Source organism: Elephas maximus, chromosome 6, assembly GCF_024166365.1.
Source record: "Elephas maximus indicus isolate mEleMax1 chromosome 6, mEleMax1 primary haplotype, whole genome shotgun sequence".
NCBI lineage: Eukaryota > Metazoa > Chordata > Mammalia > Proboscidea > Elephantidae > Elephas > Elephas maximus.
This window is the reverse complement of record NC_064824.1, coordinates 106,107,114-106,134,397: the sequence shown is the minus strand read 5'-3', so window position 1 is coordinate 106,134,397 and position 27,284 is coordinate 106,107,114. Positions and strand designations below refer to the sequence as shown.

Sequence of the window (27,284 nt, the reverse complement as noted above, 5' to 3'; positions counted from 1 at the left end):
GGAGAGTCTCAGATGAGGATTCAGCATAGACAGTTGCCAGGTGATTCCAGGGAGCAGTAGTGAGGGAGGGGGGAGACTGAGGCAGTGAAGGAGGAAAAGCCAACATAAGGTTGTATAACTGAGGTCTCTGCTGTAGTGCACACAGGCTGGAGCTGGGTATTAATCCATTGCCTCTTGTCTCTCAGTGGTTGAAGGTTGAGGAAAGGGACTAACTCCTTTTTCTGCGTTTTCCTTGTGTGAAGCTCCCACAGCTTTAGAGAAGGTCCAGAGACAGAAAAGCAGAGAGAGAGAGGTGTGGGACAGAGCTTGAGGTGGGGTGAGTCTGAATTCAGGTGTGGGGTGTAATGCAGGGCATCAAAAGTGCCCCCTACAATCTCTAATGCACGATATCAGGATCCATCATTCTTGGGGTATGTCAAAATGGGGCTACGGATAACCAGACCTGGGCCTGATTTCATGATCCTTCTTTGCCCATTCCTTGCTGCTCTATTGCATAAGCCCAAGGACACCCATCCCAGACTGTTCTTTCTTCCTTGGCTTTACTGACACTGCACTACCAAGATTCCCCGCACCATGAAGCATGTGAAGAGCCCAACAGGCAGCAGTAACTCAGGGGAAGTTAGTTCCTTTCTGTTTCCTTTACCTTCTTATGACCTTTCCTTTTCCTCTTCTCTTCCTCACTCAAGTTTCAGTCCTTAAGGCTCTTACCTTCTTTCTCCTTACTTATCCTGCATATCATTTGGTCCCTGAGTTTCATCTCTAACCTTTTTGTCACAGTTCCATCAGACTATCTCCAGTCAGGATCTCTCTTTCCAGCTCTGGTCCTGTGTTTACCCTCACCTGTCTCATCACCTGATTACTTTTTTTGCTAACAAGTTTGTGAGCCTCCCCGCTAGTGCTGAAACTCCAACGGTTGATTGGATGTTTCTATTTGACTATCTCCCTCATTCACCTCAATTTAATACATCTATAGGTGACGCACTGGGTTTTCTGGATAGGTGACCTTGATTTCTACTTTCATTCCATGCCTTCCCCACTCTTCCCAATGCCCCCAGGCTCCTTCTGTGCAAAAGAACAAAATATTTTGACTCTCTGTTTCTGGTTATGCTACTGCCAATTCATGTCTACATGGGTTCAAAAATCTGGAACCCCATTTAATTATTCAGGCTTTTCTGAAATGGCAGTCCACCTGGTATTCATAGACCATTGTGTGGGGTCAGGAAGAAATTGTGGCATGACTATCCAGGAGAACAGATCATGAGATGAATAGGTAAGCTTACTAGGGCTTCAGCAACACAGTGGGGGCTGTAGAATCAGAATGTCAAAGTTAGAAAGACCATTAGAGATTGGCTTGCCCAATCCCTCATGTCACCAGTGGAGAAACTGAAGTCCAAAGAGATGAAAAGCAGATATAAGGGGCACACAGCCAGTTAATATAAGAGTAGGGCCTAGAGTAACAGTGTCAGAATCCTTTCCACAATAACCCAATTAAATAAGGAGCATGTATCAGGCATTTTTTTTTTTCCTTTGCTAAAATTCATTCTTTTTATTTTATTTTTTTCCTTTTCAGATTATGAAACAAATATAGGCTCAATACAGGAAACTTACATGAAAGAAAAATGGAAAGAAAATGAAATTATTTACCATCCTATTACCCAGAGAAAATCACAGTTGACATTTTGGTTTGTGTTCTTTTAGCCTTTTGTTCGTTTGTTTGTTTTTCTTTCTTATATATACAAAAAAAGATATGTCAGGGACTTTTTAAGTGCAAGCAACAGAAGTGGAGTTCAGTCAGGCTCAAATAATAAAGAAAAATTAGTTCATATAAAAGAAAAGGTTAGAGGCGTCTGACTCCAAGGAATATTTGAACAAGAAGCTCAAATATGTTGACAAGGCTCAATAAAATTCAAAACATTGAAAAAATACAAACCATTCACTCTGATCATGATACCGTAGGAGTAGAAATCAATAACAGAAAGGGCAAGGAAAAAAAAAAAATCAAATACCTAGGAACTGAATAACAGTGCTTTAAAACAAAAAACAAACAAACAAAAAAACTGGGTAGTAGATGAAATCAAAGAGGGAATTAAAAAAATTCCTGGAATCAATGAGAATGAAAACACATCATACCAAAACCTTTGGGACACAGCAAAGGCAGTGCTCAGAGGTCAATTTATAGCAATAAATGCACCCATCAAAAAAGAAGAATGGACCAAAATCAAAACGTTACCCTACAACTCAAACGAATAGAAAGAGAACAGCAAAAGAAGCCCACAGGTACCAGAAGAAAGGAAACGGTAAAGATTAGAGCAGAAATAAATGAAATAGAGAACAGAAAAATAATAAAAAGAATAAGACCAAAAGTTGTTTCTTTGAAAAGATCAACAAAATCAACAAACCATTGACCAAACCAACAAAAGAAAAACAGGAGAGAAAGAAAATAACCCAAATAAGAAATGAGATGGGCATTACAACACACCCAACTAAAAGAAAAGTGAACATAATAGAATACCATGAAAAATTATACTCCAACAAATTTGAGAACCTAGAGAAAATAGAGAAATTTCTAGAAACACACTACCTACCTAAACTAACACAAACTGAGATAGAAAATCTGAACAGAACCATAACAAAAGAAGAAATTGAAGAGGTAATAAAAGAAACTCCCAACAATGACAACAACAACAAAAAAGCACTGGCCTGGATGTCTTCATTGGAGAATTGCAGCAAGCCCTCAGAGAAGAGCTCATACCAGCACTACTCAAATTATTTCAGAGCATAGAAAAGGAAGGAATATTTTTAATTCATTCTATGAAGCCAGCGTAATCCTGCTACCAAAGACATCATTAAAAAAAAGAAAGAAAGAAAATTTCAGACCACTATCTCATGAATATAGTTGCAAAAATTCTCACCAATACAATTCAGTATCATATCAAAAAAATAATACACCACAATCAAGTGGGACTCGTACCAGGTGTGCAAGAATGGTTCAAATTAGAAAATCAATCAACATAATCCACCACATAAATAGAACAAAAGAAACGATTCACACAATCATCTCAATCGACACGAGAAAAGCACTTGAAAAAATCTAACACCATTCCTGAGAAGAACTCTCAATAAAATAGGAATAGAAAGGAAATTCCACAACATAATAGAGGACATCTATACAAAACCAACAGCCAATATCATTCTCAATGAAGAGAACTTGAAAGCATTCCCCATGAGAATGGAAACAAGGATGCCCTTTTATTACCACTTCTATTTAACATTTTTTTTTTTAGAAGCCCTAGCTGGCGCAATAAGGCAAGAAAAAGAAATAAAGGGGAATCCACATTGGAAAGGAAGAAGTAAAATTATCCCTATTCCCAGATGATATGATACTATATGTAGAGAACCCCAGAGATGCCACAAGAAAACTTCTGGAACTAATAGAAAGATTCAGCTGAGTAGCAGGATACAAGATCGACCTGCAAAAATCAGTTGGATTCCTATACACCAATTTTTTGGAAAGGAAAGAGGCCCCAGATAAGTATAGCATTATTGAAGAAAAAGAACAAAGTAGGAGGCCTCACACTGCCTGATCTCAGAACCTACTATATAGCCAGGGTAGTCAAAAGACCTTGGTACTGTACAACAATAGACAAATAGACCAATGGAATGGAACTGAGAACCCAGAAGTAAATCCATCCACCTACAGTCAGCTGCCCCCATGTGTCTGTCAGTTTGTGGTACTGTGGGGGCTTGCATGCTGCTGTGATGCTGGAAGCTATGCCACTGGTAGTCACGCATGGAGGACAGGTTTTAGCTGAGCTTCCAGACTAAGACAGACTAAGAAGAAGGACTCGGCAGTCTACTTCTGAAAAAATTAGCCTGTGAAAACCTTATGAACATTGTCTGATATAGTGCCAGAATATGAGCCCCAGGTTGGAAGGCATTCAAAAGATGACTAGGGAAGAGCTGCCTCCTTAGAGTTGACCTTGATGACATGGATGGAATCCAGGTTTCAGGACCTTCATTTGCTGATGTGGCATGACTCAAAAAGAGAAGAAACAGCTTCAAACATCCATTAATAAGCAGAAAGCTAAATGTACAAAGTATGAATTTAGGAAAATTGGAAATCATCAAAAATGAAATGCAACACATAAACATTGATATCCTAGGCATCAGTGAGCTGAAATAGACTGGTATTGGCCATTTGGAATCAGACAATCATATAGTTTACTATGCTGGGAATGACATCTTGAAGAGGAATGGCTTTGCATTCATTGTTCCTGAAGTACAGTGTTGTCAACAATAGGATAATATCCATACGCCTACAAGGAAGGCCATGGGGCAGTTCTACTCTGTCCTATAGGGTCACTATGAGTCGGAATCGACTCAATGGCACTGGGTTGCTGGGTTTACAAGGAAGACCAGTTAAAACGATTATTATTCAAATTTATGCACCAACCATCAAGTCCAAAGATGAAGAAACTGAAGATTTTTACCAGTTTCTGCAGTCTGAAATTGATCGAACATGCAATCAGGACTCATTGATAATTACTGGTGATTGGAATGCGAAAGCTGGAAGCAAAGAAGGACCTGTAGTTGGAAAATGCCCTTGGTGATAGAAACGATGCTGGAGATCACATGATAGAATTTTGCAAGACAAATGACTTCTTCATTGTAAATACTTTTTTCACCAACATAAGCGGCAACTACACACATTTTTTTTTTTACACACATGGACCTTGCCAGATGGAATACACAGGAATCTAATCTATGGAAAGAGATGATGGAAAAGCTCAGTATCATCAGTTAGAACAAGGCCAGGGGCTGACTGTGGAACAGACCATCAGTTGCTCATATGCAAGTTCAAGTAGAAACTGAAGAAAATTAGAAGACGCCCCTGAGAGCCAAAGTATGACCTTGAGTATATTCCACCAGAATTTAGAGACCATTTCAAGAATAGATTTGACACATTGAACACTATTGACCGAAGACCAGATAAGTTGTGGAATGACATCAAGGACATCATACGTGAAGCAAGAGGTCATTAAAAAGACAGGAAAGAAAAGACCAAAATGATGTCAGAAGAGACTCTGAAACTTGCTCTTGAACGTAAAGCAGCTAAAGCAAAAGGAAGAAATGATGAAGTAAAAGAACTGAACAGAAGATTTCAAAGGGTGGCTTGAGAAAACAAAGTAAAGCTTTATAATGACGTGCAAAAAGCTGGAGATAGAAAACAAAAAGGGAAGAACGTGCTCAGCATTTCTCAAGCTGAAAGAACTGAAGAAATAATTCAAGCCTCGAGTTGCAGTAGTGGAGAATTCTATGGGGAAAATATTCAACGATGCAGGAAGCATCAAAAGAAGATGAAAGGAATGATCAGGAACCGATGGTACTGAGTGAAGAAGTCCAAGCTGCACTGAAGGTGTTGGAGAAAAACAAGGCTCCAGGAATTGACAGAATATCCATTGAGATATTTCCACAAATGATGCAGTGCTGGAAGTACTCCCTTGTCTATGCCAAGAAATTTGTAAGACAGCTACCTGGCCAACCAACAGGAAGAGATCCATATTAATGCCTATTCCCAGAAAGGTGATCCAACCGAATGTGGAAATTATCAAACAATATCATTAATATCACACACAAGCAAAATGTTGCTGAAGATCATTCAAAAGCTGCAGCAGCAGTATACTGACAGGGAACTGCCAGATATTCAGGCCAGATTCAGAAGAGGATGTGGAACCAGAAATATCATTGCTGATATCAGATGGATCCTGGCTGAAAGCAGAGAATACCAGGAGGATGCTTACCTGTGTTTTATTGACTGTTCAAAGGCATTCAACTGTGTGGATCATAACAAATTGTGGATAACGTTCTGAAGAATGGGAATTCCAGAACACTTAATTGTGCTCATGAGGAACCTGTATGTAGATCAAGAGGCAGTTGTTCGAACAGAAAAAGGGGATACTGAGTGGCTTAAAGTCAGGAAAGGTGTGCATCAGGGTTCTGTTCTTTCACAGACCTAGTCAGTTTGTATGTTTAGCCAATAATCTGAGAAGCTGGACTATATGAAGAAGAACAGGGCACCAGGATTGGAAGAAGGCTCATCAACAACCTGTGTTATGCAGATGACGCAACCTTGCTTGCTGAAAGTGAAGAGGACTTGAAGCACTTATTGATAAAGATCAAAGACCACAGCCTTCAGCATGGATTACACCTCAACATGAAGAAAACAAAAATTCTCACTACTGGACCGATAAGCAACATCATAATAAATGGAGAAATGATTGAAGTTGTCAAGGATTTCATTTTACTTGGATCCACAATCAACACCCATGGAAGTAGCAGTCAAGAAATCAAAAGACGCATTGCACTGGGTAAATCTGCTTTAAAGTATTGAAAAGCAAAGATGTCATCTTGAATACTAAGGTGTGCCTGACTCAATCCATGGTATTTTAAATTGCATCATATGCATGCAAAAGCTGAACAATGAATAAGGAAGACTGAAGAAGAATTGACACCTTTGAATTATGGTGTTGGCGAAGAATATTGAATATACCACGGACTGCCAAAAGAAAGAACAAATCTGTTTTGGAAGAAGTACAACCAGAATGCTCCTTAGAAGCAAGGATGGTGAGACTGCGTCTTACATACCTTGGACATGTTGTCAGGAGGGATCAGTCCCTGGAGAAGGACATCATGTTGGTAAAGTAGAGGGTCAGCAGAAAAGAGGAAGACCCTCTACGAGATGGATTGACACAGTGGATGCAACAGTGGGCTCAAGCATAACAATGATTGTGAGCATGGCGTAGGACCAGGCAGTGTTTTGTTCTGTTGTACATAGGGTTGCTATGAGTCGGAACTGACTCGACGGCACCTAACAAGAACAACAACAACATGGTCAGTTGATCTTTGACAAAGGATCAAAGTCCATTAAATGGTAGAAAGACAGACTTTTCAACAAACGGTGTCAGCAAAACTGAATGTTCATCTGTGAAAAAATGAAACAGGGCCCATACCTCACAGCATATACAAAAACTAATTGAAAATGTATCAAAGACCTAAATATAAAACCTAAAACCATAAGATCATGGAAGAAAAAATAGGGACAATGCTAGGGGCCCTAATATCATTGTTGTTAGGTGCCATAGAGTTGGTCCTGACTCATAGCGACCCTGTGTACAACAAAATGAAACACTACCTAGTCCTGCACCATCCTCACAATTATTGCTAGGCTTGAGCCATTGTTGCAGCCACTGTGTAAATCCATCTTGTCAAGGATCTTCCTCTTTTTCCCTGACCCTCTACCTTATCAAGCATGATGCCTTCTCCAGGCACTGGTCCCTCCTGATAACATGTCCAAAGTGCATGAGACAAAGTCTCACCATCCTTGCTTCCAAAGAATACTCTGACTATATTTCTTACAAGACAGACTTGTTTTTTCTTACGGCAGTCAGTATATGGTATATTCAATATTCTTCATCAACACCATTATTCAAAGTCGTCAGTTCTTCTCTGGTCTTCTTTATTCATTGTCCAACTTTTGCACGCGTATGAGGTGATTGCAAATATCATGGCTTGGGTCAGGTGCACTTAGTCCTCAAAGAGACATCTTTGCTTTTTAACACTTTAAAGAGGTCTTTTGCAGCAGATTTGCCCAGTGCACTGTGTCGTTTGATTTCTTGACTGCCGCTTCCATGAGCATTGATTGTGGATCTAAGTAAAATGAAATCCTTCACAAAAAATACATGGCATAAATACAATACAAACCATAACTAACAATGCACAAATGTCAGAAGATAAAGCAGACAACTGGGAGCTCCTAAAAATTAAACATTCATGCTGATCAAAAGTGTTCACCAAAATAGTAAAGGAGAACCTAGAGAATGGAAAAAAAATGTTTGGCTATAACAAGGGTCTAAATTCTAAAATCTGTAGTACACCTCAGCAACAAAAAGCTAAATAATCCAATTAAAAATGGGCAAAGGGTATGAAGAGACACTTCTCCAAAGAAGACATTTGAGCAGTTAACAGACAAATGAGGAAATGCTCATGATCATTAGCATTCCAGAAAAAACAAACCCGTTGCTGTTGAGTCGATTCCAACTCATAGCAACCCTATAGAAAAACGCAAATCAAAACTACAATGAGATTCCATCTCACCCCAATATTACTGGCACAAATAAAAAAAATGAAAATAATATATGTTGGAGAGGTCCTGGGGAGGCTGGAACACTTATGCACTGCTGGTAGGAATGTAAAATGGTACAATCACTATGGTAAATGACATGGTACCTCCTTTAAAAGCTAAAAATATAAATACCATAAATCCAGATATCCCACTCCTAGGAATACATCTTAGAGAAATAAGAGCCATCCATGAATAGACATATGCACACTCATGTTCATTGTAGCATTATTTACAATAGCAAAAAGATGGAAAGAATTTCAGTTCCCATCAATGGATGAATGGATAAACAAATTATGGTACATACATACAATGGAATACTACTCAATGATAAAGAACAGTGATGAATCTGGTAAACATCTCACAACACGGATGAATCTGGAGGGCATTATGCTGAGTGAAATAAGTCAATTACAAAAGGACAAATATTGTATGATACCACTCTTATAAAAACCCAAGAAAAGGTTTACATACAGAAAAAAATATCTTTGATGGTTATGAGGGAAGGGAGGGTTAGGAATGGGATAGTAGACAAATGTTAAGCTTGGTGAAAGGAAAGACAGCACACAATACAGAGAAAGTCAGCACAACTTGACCAAGGCTAAGTCATAGAAGCTTCCTGGAAGCTTCCTAGACACATCTAAATACCTTGAGGGACCAAGTTACTGGGGCTAAGGGCCAAGAACCATAGTCTTGGGGCACACCTGGGTCAATTGACATGACATAGTTCATAAAGAAAATGTTCTACATCCTACTTTGGTGAGTGGCATCTGGGGTGCTAAAAGCTTGCAAGTAGCCATCTAAGATACACCTATTGGTCCCATCCTGTCCAGAGCAAAGGAAAATGAAAATAAAAAACAAAGACACAAGGAAAATATTAGTCCTAAGGACTAATGGACCACATGAACCTCAGCCTCCACCAGGTTGAGCCCAGATGAACTAGACAGTGCCTGGCTACCACCACTGACCGCTATGACAGGACTGACAGGAATCAGAATAGAGGATCCTGGACACAGCAGGAGAAAATTTTAGAACAAAATTCACACACACACACACACACACACACAAAACAGACTTACTGGTCTGACAGAGACTGTAGGTACCCCAGTAACTATGGCCAACAGACACCTTGCTAACTCAGAACTGAAACCACTCCTGAAGCCTACCTTTCAGCTAAAGATTAAAAAAAAAAAGATTAGACAGGGCTATAAAACACAACACGTGCTTCTTAGTTTAATCAAGTGTACAAGACCAAGCGGGCAACACCTGCCCCATCTGCCCCAAAGCAAAGATGAGAAAGTGGAAAGGGACAGGAAAACTGGGTGAATGGACATGGGGAACCCGGGGTAGAAAGGGGAAGAGTGCTGACACATTGCAGAGCAGCCAATGTCACAAAACAGTGTGTATAAATTTTTGAATGAGAAACTATTTTGTGCTGTAAACTTTCACCTAAAGTACAATAAAATTAAAAAAAGAAAGAAGAGCTAATGGAGTTTAAGAACTATATGGGATCAAATTGACAACAGTAGCTGAAAAGATTAGATAGGAACCTCGGGGGCAATGAGTTTGTTTTAATGGGGGAGGAAAAACTCAGAAGGGAGGTGACAACGGTTGCACAACCTGAAGAATGTAATCAATGTCACTGTATTGTACATGTAGAAACTGTTGAATTGGTGTATGTTTTGCTATGTATATTCTCAACAACAATAACAAAATAAATAAAAATTTTAACAAATTAAAAAAAAAAAGTCAATAAGGACAGGTGGATGGAGTGCCCTGATTAGCTCAACCTAGACCATGTGACTTCTGGATCACATGTGAGTCTGAAACAAAAATAAGGCTGTTGGAAAGGAAGGAGGACGAAAATGGATGCTTAACAGGGCCAACAAAATGCAAAAGGGACAAAGGCATGTGATCTGAAGACGAATGATCCAAAGTCGTAGCCAGACCATGTCCATTTAAGTATAATCGGGACAGAGGTCTGTGTTTGGGGTTGAAGCCGAAGGGCTTATAAAAGCCAGAGGGAGCTCTGGGACTTTTTGTTTGACAACTGACTTTGCACAATTAATTCTTGTGCCCTGAACATTCTTCCTGTCCAGAGGGCAGGGGTACATTCTTGGGATGACCTGAAATTCCCACAGCAGAGTCTAGTGTGCTGAATGATTCTGCTGTTTCTAGGTGGAAGGGGAAAGGACACGGGGTGGCTGGGAGAGCTACCCAGCTAGGACCTAGGTCTTCTCTTTGGGCAGTTGCCTTCCTCTGAGAAGTGGTTGGTGATCAGGACCTCGTGCCGTGTTCTTGTCTCATAGTCGGTAAGACTTGAAGTTCTGCTTATTCTTCCTCCACAACCTCTGTATCATCTGTCTCTTCTTCTCTTCACCCACTGCCAACACTTAGCTCAAGTGTGAATCCTTTCATGTCAGAGCTGCCACGAGAGTCTGAAAACTGGTCTACCAGCTTTGATTCTCACCTGCTGTAGCCCATCCTGTGTCCTGTGCTAGGGTACACATCTCTAACACCACTTTTGTTACAAGATCATTCTCCTGCTCAAAGCCTTCAGAGATCCCTGTTGCTTTTAGGATCAGGTCCAAGCCCCTAATCCAAGCTCAAATATCACCTCCTTGGAGACCCCTCATTGCAGCGTGCATTCTGGCCTCTGAAACCCAATAGCGTCTAGTGTCTCTCCCCCTCAGTGGGAACCGATCATCTTTGCTGCTCTTCGTTGTTGAGTATGATTTTATTCGCCTGTTTCTCCTTACTCTGATTATGTGGCCTGGGAGGACACACACTTACATATCTAACTCTTCCTCAGTATACTGCACTGTAGTTTGTACATAGTGAGTAAATAAATATTAATTTTTCGGGATTAGATTCTTTGGCTTGGAACTTTGGTCAATTAAGACTTAATTATTATAATATTTTAAAATCTCTATAAATGTAGGTTCGAATTATGAGCTAGAAAGAAGATAAATGGAAGATATTCCCCTACCTCATTCTTTAAATTTGTTTTTGCCTGTTTGAGTATGTATATTAGCATTGATATCTACCTCTGATTTATCAGCAGGTGCTTTAGAAGATCATTTAAAGTGGTTACAGCAGTACATCGACGGAGCTGTCCGAAATTCAAGCTGGATTCCGAAGAGGATGTGGAACCAGGGACATCATTGCTGATGTCAGATGGATCCTGGCTGAAAGTGGAGAATACCAGAAAGATGTTTACCTGTGTTTTATTTACTTATTTATTTGTTTTATTTATTTATTAAAAGGCATTTGACTGTCTGAGTCATAACAAATTATGGATAACATTGCAAAGAATGGAAATTCCAGAACATTTAACTGTGTTCATGAGGAACCTGTACGTAGACCAAGAAGCATTTGTTGAAAAGGACAAAGAGACACCGTATGGTTTAAAATCAGGAGACGTGTGTGTCAGGGTTGTAACCTTTTGCCATACTTATTCAATCTGTATACTGAGCAAATAATCCAAGAAGCTAGACTATATGAAGAAGAACTCGGCATCAGGATTGGTGGAAGACTCATTAACAACCTGCAATATGCAATATGCAACCTTGCTTGCTGAAAGTGAAGAGGACTTGAAGGACTTACTAATGAAGATCAAAGACTACAGCTGTCACTATGGATTATACCTCAACATAAAGAAAACAAAAATTCTCACAACTGGACCAATAAGCAAAATCCTGATAAATGGAGAAAAGATGGAAGCTGAAAAGGACTTTTTTCCCCTTGGATCCGTAATCAACACCCATGGAAGCAGCAGTCAAGAAATGAAAAGATGCAATTGCAATGGGCAAATGGGCTACAAAAGATCTCGTTAAAATGTTAAAAAGCAAAGATATCACTTTAAGGACTACGGTGTGCCTGACCCAAACTGATGTTTTCAGTTTCCTAATATGCACATGGGCAATGAATAAGGAAGACGGAAGAATTGACATCTTTGAATTATGATGTTGGTGGAGAATTTTGAATATACCATGAACTGTCAAAAAAACGAACAAATCTGTCTTAGAAGAAGTACAACGAGAATGTTCCTTAGAAGCAAGGATGGCAAGACTTCGTCTCAAATACTTTGGTCATGTTATCAGGAGGGACCAGTCCTTGGAGAAGGACATCATGCTTATAAAGTAGAGCGTCAGCGAAAAAGAGGAAGACCATCAATGAGATGGATTGATACAGTGGCAGCAACAATGGGCTCAAGCATAACAATGATCGTGAGGATAGCGCAGGACCGGGCAGTGTATCATTCTCTTGCACATAGGGTCGCTGTGAGTTGGAACTGACTTGACGGCACCTAAAAACATGTGCGTTCCTAGAATTCAAGGGGGCATATGAATTGAAATGCAAAATATGTCTCCAACATACCAGGCTCAGATGAAGATTTCAAAAGATAAAACATACATACATAACATGGGTTTAGGGCCAGAAGATTTTTAAATGGGAGTTTTTAAAGCTTAAGAAAAGATCATAGGAATGCTGTATGTTGACTATTATTCGTTTAACTATTCTGTAGTTATGAGGCTGAAATGAGAGATTTCAGCAGTCCTGTCCTCTGAAAGGGCTGGAGTGGAGCTGAAAAAAATGGCTGAGACTTTTCTGATCAGAGAAAATTTTCAAAGGTACAGGCATATGCTTCGGAGATTAGGAAATGATGCTGCACTTCCTTAAAGGGAGTATTTGCTGGGACAGTGGGACACGGACATCAAATGGGATCTAGGAGTACCCAGTGGAGGACAAACACAGAATGGAGAGAGTCAGGTCTAAACTGGACACTCAGGGATTTTTCTGCAACTTGGTTTGGTCAAATGCTGAATCCCAGTTTATACTCAAAACAAATGGCATTTCATTCTGTTACCAAAATAGGCTGCTCAGAACATGGTGTTGATAATGACACAGCCTCCATGCAAAGGACGGCCTACGAAAATGAGGGAATCCAGTGGCAGAAAGAGAGAAATAACGGGCAGGGCATTGACTCACCACCTCCGGCTGCCACTGAGTCAGTTCTGACTCGTGGGGACTCCATATGTGTCAGAGCAGAGCTGTGTACCATGGGCCTTTCCATGGCTAATTTTTCAGAAGTAGATCACCAAACCCTTCTTCCGAGGCACCTCTGGATGGACTAGAATCTCCAGCCTTTCAGTTAGCAGATGAGCACGGTAAGGGCATTGATAGATCCTCTATAATAGTTATCCTCCCTCCTTCACCTGTAGGACGAGAGATTGGAATAATAATACTAAAAAAAAAAGATTCCTTCTTTTCTGTGGCTACCTGAAATACTGCGGAATTACTGGTATGGCCTTTACGGGGTGGGATGGTAGTGCCTGTGAGTAGGCAGCACTTTCTGTTCAGGAGCAGGTTCAGCATTTACCGAAAACCTTTATGTAGAGACAAATATGTTTGGTCCTGAAACACACGTGTACACGGGTGTGCGTGCACATGCGCAGGCACACACACACATACACACACAAACCCCACAATTTTTGAGAAGGAGTGAAGGGAGATAGACTTAAAAATGGAGAAGCACACCTCTTTGGCAGCCCTGAGTTTTACTTTGAATGAATAAAGGAAATAATCCATTCATTCATTCAGCAGGTACTTTAGTTTCAGACCTTTGAGGGTGGCCCATAGCGGTGGGAAGGGGTCCTCCCTTTCGTTGTCCCCGAGAGAGAAAATGAAGCCTACCATTTGGCTTCAGAACTCAGACTACCAGCTGTGGTGCCCGGTCCCTGGGAGGGAAGGATAGATCTGGCACTGCACTGACCACTGAACACGTAGCAATGATCACTTGAGTTAAATAACTATTATCTTTTCATATTTCCATGGGACGTAACCTTGCAGAGCCAGGGGGATCCCTGCTCTGTAAGAGCTCTCAGCTTGTATCCAGCCCTGATTCAAACAGCGAATGACCAAAATAGATAAAATATTTAATGCTTTTTTTTTGTTCCCTCTCGGCAACATGCGAAGTCCTCGTTGGCCTCGTTGGAAGATGGAGAAGTGCCTCTTTCACTTAGCGGCTCTCGCAAGCTGCTTTGCAAATGGCTTTGGCAGGTGGTGCAGTTTGGAGGGAGGGCTTGCAGTCTGTCCCTGGAGGCTCCACTGAGTGTCTCAGGCTAAAGTACCATCTCACAGGCTTGAGAAGCCAGAGCCTCGGCTCCCCGCCCCCATCCCTCCTTGAGCTCGTTTCTCCCCTTTGATTCACATCTGCTGCCTCATTTGAGTTACTACACAATGTTTAGCCAAGAAGCCATACCAGGCCGAGCACTTATTCACAACCTCCCCAGGAGTTTACAGACAGGCAAGGAGGCAGCATTCCATGCCTAGCCTTCTGGTCAAATAAGGACAAAGGGAACCACGCCTTCCATTCTTGGCAGTGAAGGACCCACTGTTAGAATGCTGTATGCTGGGTGCACCAGCCTCCTCCACATGGGGCCACCTCTTTCCTAGCTCTCCACTGACCCTAAAGTTGTAAAACCATAAATTAGAAGAAAGAAGTGCAGAAGGTTTGTGCCATGACTAAGGATGCTGGAGAAGAGGGCTTCTTGTTTGTTCCCTTTTTGGGCTTCCTGTAGGAAGTCAGTTGTGCATTCTCATCGTTCTGAGACAAGATCATTCTGCCGTTGTACCATGTCCTGTTTGTCAGCAAGAAGCCTTCTAGAAAGAACTTTCAATAAAGGACAAGAAACAGTGCAGTTGTTCTAAGACGTGTGTGTGCATTCACGCACATGCACCCTTCCCCACCCCACCAAGAAAAAAGAACCCAAAGGAACATGGACATAGCAACCATTCTGGGGGAATGACCACAGCAGAAATCAGCCTCTGTGGGAGGACTTTTAAACGAGGGTGGCCGTGGCAGGGTTTCTCATTTTAAGAGCCTTAAGTTGTTCTTGCAATCAACCAACCAGAAAATTTGAATTTGCTCCCTGCAAGGCCTCTGTCTTAGACTTGGGTGGTGGGTGGGCAGAGACTCCCCAGACCAGTCCCTGGCCAGGAGGAGTTTATAATCTGACAAGGGGAGGGACAGTTAAACATGAAACAGGTCTTTGACAATTCAAGACCGTAAGAATAGCAGCTAGATCCAGCGCTGTGGGTGGGGTTTGTTGGGCTGGTTGAGTCAGACCTTTCCAGAAGTTCTGACGCTTTACTCTTATTGCATTTGCTTAATAAATGATAGACCTAATGCCTAAGCAGACAGACCTACTGGGTGAACACCCCAGGAGCAGGGTGTCTGGTGAAAACAGCATCTGGCTCTGGTTCTGCCACCTACTGGAATTTTTGCGTAGCTCAATGTCTGTGGAATGGCCTAATGTGACCAGCTCTGTCTATTTTATGGGGTGGTTAGGAGGAGAATGCAAACAAAATAATGGGTGTGATGGTGCTTAGAACGTTGTAAGTACTTACAAGACATGGGAAGAGGGTAAATGATCTTCTATCTTCTCAGAGAGGACCCTATGCATTAGTGCTCAGCAAATATTTTGATGATCATAATGGGGAGGGTTTTTAAAGGAAACCCTCTGGGGTAGGGATGGAGACTGCTTCTATATGAGATAAATATTTACAGCTAAAAGAAATGCAAAAGGAAAGGGAAATGGACCATGGGCTACCTAGCCTTCCCATAAATATTTTCCTGTCTCTTGGTCTTTTCCATTATAAGGCATTTCTCTCTCTTGTGTTGTGCAGCCATTACCCTTATTCATTATCAAATTTTTCTATCACCCTTAGCAGAAGCTCAGCGTTCCCTAAACATTGAGTCCTCCTCTCCTCCTTCTTCCTCCCAGCCCTTAGCAACCACTAATAAACTTTGGTCTCTATACACTTGCCTATTCTAGATATTTCCTGTAAGTGGGATCATACAATATTTGTCCTTTTCTGTCTTATATATTTCACTCAGCACAATGTTTTCAAGGTTCATCCATGTTGTGGCATGTATCAGGACTTCATTTCTCTTTATGATTGAGTAATATTCCATTGTATGTATGTACCACATTTTGTTTATCCTTTCATCTGATGGATATTTAGGCTGTTTCCACCTTCTGGCTATTGTGAATTGTGCTGCAGTGAACATTAGTGTACAAGTATCTGTTTGCATTCCTGCCTTGAATTCTTTTGGATATGTACTGAGGTGGAAGGCATTTCTGTTCTACTCTCTTTCACTGCCTGTCTTTCTACCTGCTGCCTCTGCCTTGTCTCCAGCGAAATTCCTTCCCTTGACCCTCCGTTCATATCTGCCTTGCCAGCCACAGACGTCCTCAGGGGTCCAAGGACCACCTACTGTGCTGGTTTGGTGAGGTGAAAAAGGCCTACCAATGGGAGCTGCTTCTCTAACCTTTTTACTCAGTGCCCACCCTGTGCTGCCAGCCAGCATCTGCTTTCACAGCTTGGATAACAAGGGCCTGCTCTGCCTCACTCCCCTTCCCACGCTTTCTTCCCCTTCGTTCTTTCCCTCTAGGGAGCTGCCTGCAGGACCACTGGGGGAGTCTTGGTCGTCAGGGACTTCAGGAATGGCTGGTAGGCACACACAACTTGCATGTGGCCCAGACCTGTGCAGGCAGCATGGCCACAATTTGCATTGTGTGCATGTATGTCAGGAGATACATTTGTGTATCCTTTTAGGGGGAGGGGGAAGAAAGGGAGGAAACAAAGGAAGACAAAAGAAGAAAGGTGGACAGCTCAATGCAGCACTTCTTTATTGTTCATTTCCAAATGAGATGGCAAAGCTCTATGAGGTCCAGAGGGGCTGTGTCTGGCATGAGTCAGCAACCAGTACAATTTACTGCCAGTTGATTAAATTAGCGTTTGTTATAAGCCAGAAAGGGGGAGGGGTTGTTGTGTGCAGGGATAGATGGAGAATGAAGAAAATCTTCATGCCTTTTGAATTATTTATGGCCTGGAACTTTACATGCTAAAACCTAACCTGACTTGATAGAGAGAGCCATGAAGGACTCTCTCTTCTTTTAAAGCCACAGAGCACATGCTTTTGGTCCCCTTGGAGGACAAGGAAAAGGAGCCCTGGTGGTACAATGGTTAAGCGCTTGGTTGCTAACCAAAAGGTCGGCAATTCAAACCCACCAGCAAGCTCCGAGGGAGAAAGATGTGAGTCTGCTCCCATAAAGATTACGGTCTTGGAAACCCTATAGATAAGTTCTACTCTGTCCTACAGGATTGCTATGCTTTGGAATCCGCTCGATGGTAACTCGTTGTTCAGAGGACTGGGGAATGCTCGTGATGATGGGTGATAGAGGAGAAAGTGGAACTCCCTTAGATGATGACCTTGAAAACAGAAATGCTGTGCAGAAATCCTGCTTCCATTAGGCATAGCAAGACAGATTTCTCAGTAATCTTTTGAGCAATGGACATGAACGTGTGAATGCATTTCACTTTGATTTTGCCGAGTGGTAACATGGCATGGCTGTCAGATCAGTGGACAAAGGATAGGTCTCTTCGATCTTTGCCTCTGGCTTCCAGCCAGTTGGGAGAGAAACAAAGACAGGAGCCTCGGCTTTGCTCCCCCACTCCTCCCCCTCCTCCCTCCTTTCCTCTCTTCCTGCCTTAACCGCTTAGAGCTGATCATTCAGATGGAGTCTGCTGACTGTGCTTACATTTTGGGAAATCATGTCTAATTGTTTGGAGTGTAAATGAAGTTATTCTATCTCAGCAAGGAGTCCTTTGTGGGGGACGAGTGAATCCAGCGGGGAGAACTCCACACTGGGTGGGTGTTGAAGGGAGCCAGCAGGTGTTGGGAGGGGGTGGGGACCTAGGTGTGCATGCATGCACAGGTGAGCAGCTTGTGTAAGACCCCCAGTATGCCCTGCCTGGGGACCAGGGTGGCCTCATGAGCATCTTCTGTTCTAGCCGGGAGCGACAGGAAAGCCCATACCCGAGCCAAAAGGAATCGCCTGTGTTCAGCGCCCAGATTGGAAGCTTTTGTCCATGAGCCCCAGTGCAGAGGGAAACTGTTGGTGTCCTCCTACAGACTAATATCCTGACTCCAAAATAGCTTTAGGAGAGGGCTCCTGCTTCTCAGCTGAACGGCTGTCTGTGGACCACACTGTGATCCCAGGTTTCCATTGAACTAAAGCCTCCAGGGGCAAGTGACTCTATCCCAGGAGATACAAGAAGAAAGGAGCAAAGGAAGAGTGGCAGAATGAGAAAGAAACAAAAGCAGCGCCACTGCGGCTAACAGGAACTAGAATCAAACAAAGAACTGGGACATGTGCTTTGGCAAAAACACAGGGGATGCAGTCATTTCCTTCCCTCATCACTGCTAGCTCAATTTATACTCCATCTAAATATATACAAAATAAGCTGAGCCCAGGCCTGACCCTTTTGCAAGAACTGAAATGAGAGTCATTTCTTCCAGTCATTGCATGCCCCACATTTTCGCCTGTGTATAATGTACAAATGAAACAAAACAACCAGTACTGGTTGCAGTCTTCATTGATGCAAAAGGAGTAAAGGCTGAACACTCACCAATTTATTGTGGAAAACAAAAAGGATCAAGTGTTGAACTCGGGGCATGGGGTTTTCCCCTCCACTCCCATCCCAGCACCAAAGGGGATCGATGCACCCCAGGCCACAGGCAAGGGCTTGATTTCTACACCATGTGGTGCCCGTTTCTGGTATTGCTATTCAAAGAAGTAAATTGAGGTCATTTTCATAATTTAGGCAAAACCTCCCTTCCCACTTGAATTACTGAGATATTTCAGGCAAATGCAGATTTAAAAGAAATTAAATAGCAGAATCTGAGTTTGAGAACTCATTAAAAAGCAGCGAGACTTCCTGTATTGCATCAATTATAAACAATTTGGCGGAAAGAGAGGTTGCTTTTTTTCTTTTAAAGAAATCGTCTGGAAAATCACCCAGGTCTTTGCTTCCTCTTTGTAGATGGGATCTGGACAGGCTATGTTAAATACAATAACCCCATTAGGATGAGTTTAGATGATACACCCAGGAGAAGAACCAGGAAGTCCAGACTCTGCCCTCAGGCTTGCCTCTGACTAACCTTGTGTCTGATAAGTCAGTTCGTCTCTCCAGGCACTAGGAATTTTTTTTAAACTGAAATGGAGCCAACCCCCTTTGCCACTTGTCTACTTTATAGGAATGCTCTAAAAATTAATATTCACTGTGAAAACAGGAGCGCCTCCAAGGGATGATGCTATCTCAGTACGAAACATTGTCAGTTGTGTTTTGCCTGCCACTCTGCCACTGATAATATTGTTCGGAATCCTTCTAAAAATCTCCTCTCATATTCTGACCCCCATGACCAATAATAGTGGGAAACAGTCTCCTGAACTAAATTCAAGAGACAAATATTATTGCCTGTCCATCAACTCAGCCAATAGCTTTAAAGTGACCATGATCATTTTAAGTGGATTAATGCACACGTAAGGTATGGATATTGAAGGAGCATTTGTTGCTGCAAATCTTAGCCTTTGTTGCCCAGGTTTTTCTTAGTGTTTAAATTGGTCTGGAAAGGAGGAAAGAGACTGGTGTCTTCAGGTTTTGGGGAGGTCAGTCATGCTGGGGAGCTATGTGATTTTACTCAATAGATGTTTCTAGAATCTATCCCCATCTTTTCTACCCCTAATACCTCACCCTCATTCAGGCTTTATTGTCTGGAAAATCTTTGAACTGGTTGTCTTGTCTCCAGTCTTTTCTGCTGGGCCATTTTCCACACTGTTGCTAAGGATTCATCCAACAAACAGGTTTCCCAGGTCGGTGTCTCCATTGCCCAGAGATACAGTCCAGGCTTTCCAGAGGGAGAGGCCTGCACGCTCTGTTAAAAGCTAAGCTACATACACATCTCTCCTGCTTTAAAAGCCAGTTGCTGTTGAGTCGATGCCAACTCATGGCAACTCCATATGTGTCAGAGTAAAAATGTGCTCCATAGGGTTTATAACTGGCTGTTTTTTCAGAAGTAGATAGTTAGGCCTTTCTGGCTGTTTTTTCAGAAGTAGATAGTTAGGCCTTTCTGCCGAGGCGCCTTTCGGTTGCAGCCAGGCACATTAACCATTTGCACCCCCCAGGGACTACCTCTTCTGCTTTAGCTCCCGTCATCCTCTGCTTTGCAGATTCTTGTTCAGCAATAGCAAACTGGATATGCTTTTCCTTTGGGCCTTTGCTCGTGCTGACCTCTCTCCCAGACCATCCCAAAGCAAGCAAGCAAGCAAAAACAAACAAACAAAGGAGTACCTATAGCTCCTTACTCATCCTTCAGGACTCAAGCTATGTGACACCCTGTCCCCTTCTCCCCTTCCTTGCACACTCCACCAGGGCGATATGTCCCTCTTCTGAGTTCTCACTCTGTGACACCCTGGGCAGGGCTGTAGCAGTGGACTTGTTGTGTAAGGTTACACGGATCTTTATACGTGTTTGGTTCCCCAACTATACGGTGAGCTCTCTGAGGAGAGGGAACCTGTCTTTTCCATCTCTATATGTTGAGCAATATCTGGCTCAAGAACGGATCCAATAAATAGCTAAATACATTATTCTCAAGTCATTTTTATGTGTAAGGCACTGTGCTAGGTGTTTGGAGAACGTTTCTAATGCTAAGCTGTTCAAAGAGAAAAACAGTCTAATAAGAATGTCAGTGTATACTTAAGTGAATTCATTATTTTCCTTTGAATGAATGATCTAAATTTATGCAAATAATTAGCAGTTGGGAGGAAACCCTATGTCAACAGCGGGCCATCTGGCAGTGTGAAGTCATGGCAGGTTGCCTCTCTCTGCTGCCACCACTCCAGGGTTGGGGGCTTTCTTGTGGCCATGGCCTTGGGTATAGAGACCTCCCCCTTTTCTGGAGTTCTCTGCCTTGCATTTTGTTGCCATGGCAACAACCCACTTTCTTCCCAGACTTCCTGTGAGGGAGAGGGGAACCCTTTACTACAATGGCATAAACAATGAGGGTTATTTTAAAAATAAGTGGACAAGGTTAATCATCAGCATGTTACGCTAGTTGCCCAATTCTAATTCAATAGTAGGATAGTCAGTTAACTGTTTCTGGACACACCGATAAATAGGTTAATTATAAGAATTTGAGATTTGTTGCATTCTTTGTTTAAATGTCTACATGTATCTGTCGTGATTCTATTTTTAAATACAAAAAATATTTTTGCTCTCCTGAAGTATATGGAAAATCAGTTTTCAGTCAATCAAGTATATCAAAGAAAAGAGCAAGATTTCTAGAAAGACGGCTGTTTGATCTTGCAGGGTGTGGAAAGCTGGTTTAAACAAAGATACTAACACTGACCCTGCACTACAATAACTGTTCAGATCTGTTAAGAGATTATACAGAAATGTAAAAATGTATTATTTAAGCTTTTTTTTTTTTTTTTTTTGGAATAGAGGGAACATAAAAAAAAAGAAGAAGAAATTACTTGTAGACTTGCTTTTTAAACACTTTTATATATTCAGGTGAGCATGTGTAGATACAAATTGTAGAAGCCTAGTTCATTTTTTTAAATTTAGTTCATTGTTTGGTGACTGCAGGAGCCTGATAGATTGCATGTCCTCTAAGCGAGATGCCTTAGTCTCACTCTGTGAGCCCATCTTCCTAGCTCAGCTCCTCTTTCCTTTCTCCCAGAGAAATCAAGATTCTTTCCAGTTCAGATATGAACTTATTCCTGGCCTAGGCTGAGCTCCTTTTGTCTTTTGATCCAGGAAGCTTCCCTTTCCTGGTCCCAACTTATACCCCCATTAGAGATGGAGGACCCCATTTTATTTAAAAGCAGGTCTCTGGTGAGTTTTAGCATGTAATGACATGGTTCTCTGTTGCCTCCTCTCAATACCTGGGTTCCCCTTTGAACAGATAATGCCTTGCAACTCGGGCCAATTTGTTTCCTCTTGGTGGAGCCAGAGAAGATTCTCATTTATTTACCCGCAACCAGCTAGCACCATCACACATAAGCACATGGAGCCTGTGAGTGGTATTACACCAGGGCACCATATGCTCAGGCACAGCCATGGAGTAGGTAAGGATTTGATTGGGAGGTTTATATGTGACAGAGTTCTCCAGTAGAGAATTTTCTGACAAAAGCAAAGGGGATTCTGTGCTTACGAGGCAACTCTCTGTGGTTGCCCTGGGCTTGGTGTTTGTAAATGACTCTAAAAATGGCCTGGGAGCAGTGTCTGACCACCTCCAACCCCACAAGAGAGAAAGAGAACCAAGATCAACAGTGTAAGGCTGACTCCCATGAGCTGGAGGCCAGATAAACCTCCTCTCTCCTCCATCTTTACTAATTCTGACACCTACCAACTGTTCCTTGCACATCACTCTCTACTTCTCTGCTGGGTTCCATAATTCATTGCAACAGCCACACAGAACTCACAGACCATACTCACGATTATGGGGTTTATTAGGGACTTAACAGTTACAGTTCAGGCTCAGGAACACTCAGGATACAGTTCTTCCATCAGTACAGCCTCTTCCCAACCATCCTCGCAGGCATACCTCTCCCTGGCCCTAAGCCATTCCCCAAAGGCACTCAGCTTTCTCTCTCTGTGGGCTGGGAATCCCACCACGCTGTCTCCTGCTGTGGAGTCTCTGCTGCTGGGTCTCCCCTGCCACCGTTTCTCACTGTGTTCAGGGTTACAGCTGTCTCTCTCTCTCTCTGTCTCCTGCTTCCAGGAGCTTCTCAGCGCAGGGATCCCGGGTCCGAAGGACGTGCTCTCTGCTCCTGGGTGTTCTTCCTTGGTGGTGGAAGGATCCTCCTCTCTGCTCTAGAATTGGTGCTCTTTTAAGGCAAAACTGACCAATCCCCTTGGTGGGCCACAATTACCCTATCACACAGTCCCACCCAATCACCTGGATGAGAGTTACATGACCATGGCTAGGAAGGTCACACAAAAGTAATCAATTGCACTGCAGGCTCCAAACATAGCCATAGCTTGTTGGATTGGGGGGTGGGAGGGAAGGGACCTAGTGGGCTGATACAGTAGAATTTTGTCCATTGGTATTCCAAAGGAAGAAATTCAAGTAAAATATGGCAGAGGGATGGGCCAAGGTGGTATAAGGGCAAAGAAACTCAGAGTAATTAGAAGCGATTGGGTAGAGAAAGTCAACATAGAACCTGAAGAAGGAATAACCTAGTCAGTAGCCAAAACAGAACAGAGTAGACACACACAAAAGGCAGAACGGAAATGGGGAGGGGGGTGGGGGGGGAGATAATAAGAAATAAACAGAGTCAGAGAAATGGAGGGAGAGCAACATTGAAAGATTGAGAGAGACAGAAAGAAGAAAGAGAAGGAGAAGGAAGAGGAGAGGAGGAGGAGTAGAAGGAGGAGGAAAGGAGAGAAATGGAGAGAGAGAGGGAGATAGAGAATGAATCCCTAATCTTCTTTAATTCTTGGTGACTTTACAGTTCCATTCAAATTCCTATGAGATAGCATAGACTAATACTTAAAGAAACATTCCTTGGAACCAATCTGCCTTTGTTCAAATCCTGACTCACCAATTACTAGCTGTGCAACTTGGGCAAAGCACTTAAATCTCTCTGTATCTCTGTAAAATAGGGATAAATGGGATCTATTTTGCTTACTAAGGTTTTTGGTTTCAGCTGAATTTCTCTTTTATTCACCTTCATGGATCCTTACAATAATCACCAACTATCTTAATTGGACATATTTGTGGGCATCTGATCCTTATGATTAAAAACAGCTTAACTATAACACCTTGAAAGTATTTTTCAAATTTTTCAAGAAATCACATTTCCTTTTGAATTTTACGAACTTAGGACAAAAAGAGGAGAAGATGTGTGCCTTGTGGGGACAGAAACGGGCAGAGTGAGAAGACGAACCTTTCGATGTGTGCACACTGTTCAAACAAGTTATTTCTAATTTGGGGGAGCAGCACCTTTCATCCTCCTGTGTTACTTTCGGGGGTAGAATGCGACATGGGCAGTGCTTCCCTTTGTGGAAAGCTCTCCTCATTGCTCTGTATTCAATAAACACTCTCAGTTTTGCTTCCCTCAGATGTATTTTGTCTTATTTCTTCCCAGAAGCTTGCTGCCTTCTCTCCTCCCCTTCTTGGCAAAAGCGGGATACCTGCAGCATCAACCACTACCTGATAGCACTTAACCTGTGTGATTTTGCAAGTGTTTTTACAAGTGTTGGCATCATAAACTGTTCCATTTTTGGAGGCTGAGAACAAAGCCCATGAAGGAGGCCCACAGAGTCTAACATTGTCTGTATTACTACCAGAAGCCTATTTTGTCTTTTGCACATTGGAAAAGGAGGCCCCAGCTAACAGGGAGCATTGACGACATGTGGTTGCCCCTCTGGCATACTGACTTACATTTGAGGAGTGCCGGGTTGATGATGGGGCTTCAGGCTGGCTTGCTGATACTGAGTATTTGTGAAGCAAGCCTAGTGGTTATAAAAATTATAACTCACACTTATTTCTTAACACTCTCTTCTCTTGGCTTTTATAAAATCACACTCTCTTGGTTCTTATTCTATACTGACCTTCCCCCCCCCCACCCTTCAGAATCCTCCGCTTAACTTCTAAATGTTCATTTGCCCCAGTACCTGGTCCTTGACTCCTTTTTTTCTCCATCTCCATCCTCATCTAGTTCCATGGCTTTAAGTATCATCATTAGTCTAATGGGTCTCAAATTTAGATTTCCATACCTCTAGCCCAACCTCTCCCCTGAAATCCATACTTGTGTGTCTAATTATACATTGCCTCCGTATCATATTCACTTGGATGTTTAACAGGCATCTCAAGCTGATAATGTCTAGAACTGAAATTTCGATTTTCTCCCATAAATATGCTTCCTCCCTGGTCTTCTCTATCTCAGTAAATTGCTTCTCCACTGCTCCATGGCTCTTAAATTAATACTTAGGAACCCTTCTTGATTTTGCTTTTCCTCATCACCTTCCCATACTCAATCCAACTGCAAGTGCTATTGACTCTTACTCTTGAGATGTATATCTGGCATCTGTTTACTTCTCACCATCTTAGTTACTACCATGGCAGCCCAGGTCACCAGCATCTCTCTACTGGATGACTACATTAGCCTTCTAACTGGTCTCCCTTCCTCTACTCTTGTTACCCAACAGACTACTCTTCCTGATGGTGTTCAGTGTAAATCAGGTCTTTTCCATGCTTTGCTTTACATTCTCCAAGACTCCTCACTGCACTGAGAATAAAATAAAAGCTTTTTACTATGGCCAAAAGGGCCTATAATTATTGGGCTCTGCCTGCCTCTCTCCTAAAAAAACAAACTAAGTCTGTTGCTGTTGAGTGATTCCGACTCATAGCAACCCTGTAGTCTCCTACTCACCTATAGAATCCTCTGAGCCCATTCCTGTCTTAGGACTCTTACTAGCTGCGCCCTCTTTCTAGAAAGTTCTTTTTTCAGATATGCAGTTGGCTTAAACTCCTTCTTGTTATTTAGGTCTTAGTTCAAATTTTACTTCCCAAGAGAGATCCTCTCTGACTCCTCAACTTAAAGCAGGCTCTCTTCCCCCTCACCATTTACTTCCTGTCACATCTTCCTGGTTATTTTAATCCTAGCGTTTATCACTATCTGATATCTTTTTATTCATTCATTATTTATCTCTTCTCACTAGAATATAAGTTTCCTAAGAGCAGGTACCTTGTCCTGCTTGTTCAGTTTGTATCCTCAGGGCCCAAAGCAGTGCCTCACACACATGAAGCGTCAATGCATGTTTGTCAAATGAATTGAATGAATGAAGAATTCCTCAGCAAGAAATGTGAAAGGAACTTAAAGTTAGAATATATACTATATGGCAGGCTTTACCACCAGGATTCCTTTTGATCCTCACAGAATCTTTTAAATTAGGTTGTTATTGTGGGTCGTTAAGTCAATTCTGACTCATAGTACATTATAGGACAGAGTAGAACTGCCCCACAAGGTTTTCTAGGCTGTAATCTTTATGGGAGCAGATCACTAGGTCTTCTCTCCTGCAAAACAGCTGGTGGGTTCTAACCACCAACATTTAGCAGCCGAGCACTTAACCATTGTGTCATCAGGGCTCTTTTAAAGTAGGTATTATCCCCATTTTACAGATGAGGAAGCTGAGGCTCTGAGAGACTAAATAAGGAGACAGGATCAATAGCTCATAAATTGTAGAGCCAAAGTTCTAGCTGGTCTCCACATACTTTCTACTATGACACAATAATATATCCGATGTTGTGGAAATAAGAGTGTAAGCAAGTTACTGAAAAATATTGACAACAATATTTATTTTGGGATCAACTAGAGATGATACTCTTTTTGACCTGAGCTTCCCAAAACAGAAAATATTAATTGAAGACTGAAGATTTCCACAGTTGAAGGCTTTCTCAGGGCAGATGATCCAAAATAGAAATTTTGAATTTTAATGAAAGAAGAGAAGTTATCAAAAGGAAAAACCAGTGGAATATTTTTATTAGCCAGTTGGGGGACTCAGGGCCAAGAGACCTGTTAGAATCAGAACTGAGGGGGGCATGAATGACTTTCTGAGATGCTCTGGGCCCAGCAGGGTACTACCAGAGCATAGTACTCTGCAAGGTGCTCAAGAATTAATGTATGCAAGTCTATGTTCTGTGCTACATAGCCATCTTTCCCTTCTCACGTATGTCCTTCACTATGTGCTCAGGGTGGGGAAAGGGGAGACTTCCTGTAGCTAGATGGCTGGACCCCAGTCAGGAGGCTTCACCAGGATGCACACACAAGGCCCGGTGCTCCAAATGTATATGCATTCTCCTCCACCTTCCCAGTCCCCAACTCTAGCTCTTCCACACCCACTATCCTAGTAGCACCTTTGGTAATATTACTAACTCTCTCTCCTATTATATGCTAATGGCCTGCATCAGTCTTTCCTGGTGGTAGTTATATTTTGGGAGAGCATGATTTAATCCATGATATATGGCATTCTTGTTGATAATGAGCTGTAAAGAATGGGATCCTATTGTAATTTATTTAAATAAATTTCAAATTACTATATAGAAATACTAGGAATAATCTCATGAATAGAAGAAATAAAAAAGGAATTTATGGTATCTTCATATTCCCTAAGGAAATAATTCAAGTACCAGAAGAAGAAACTAAATTTAGGTAATAGAAAGTCAAGGTGTTTAAGAAGAGCA

General features: G+C 42.0%; 1 protein-coding gene across 2 annotated transcripts in view; it reads left to right on the top strand.

The window, feature by feature from the left end:
• Positions 1-11,258, top strand: part of METTL21A (methyltransferase 21A, HSPA lysine) — a 373,666-nt gene extending 362,408 nt beyond the window's left edge. For both annotated transcript variants that reach the window (XM_049887990.1, XM_049887997.1), the window contains one exon: positions 11,241-11,258. The gene's annotated coding sequence lies outside the window, so the exon portion shown is untranslated. The remainder of the gene's footprint in view (positions 1-11,240) is intronic.
• Positions 11,259-27,284: the final 16,026 nt, after the last annotated feature.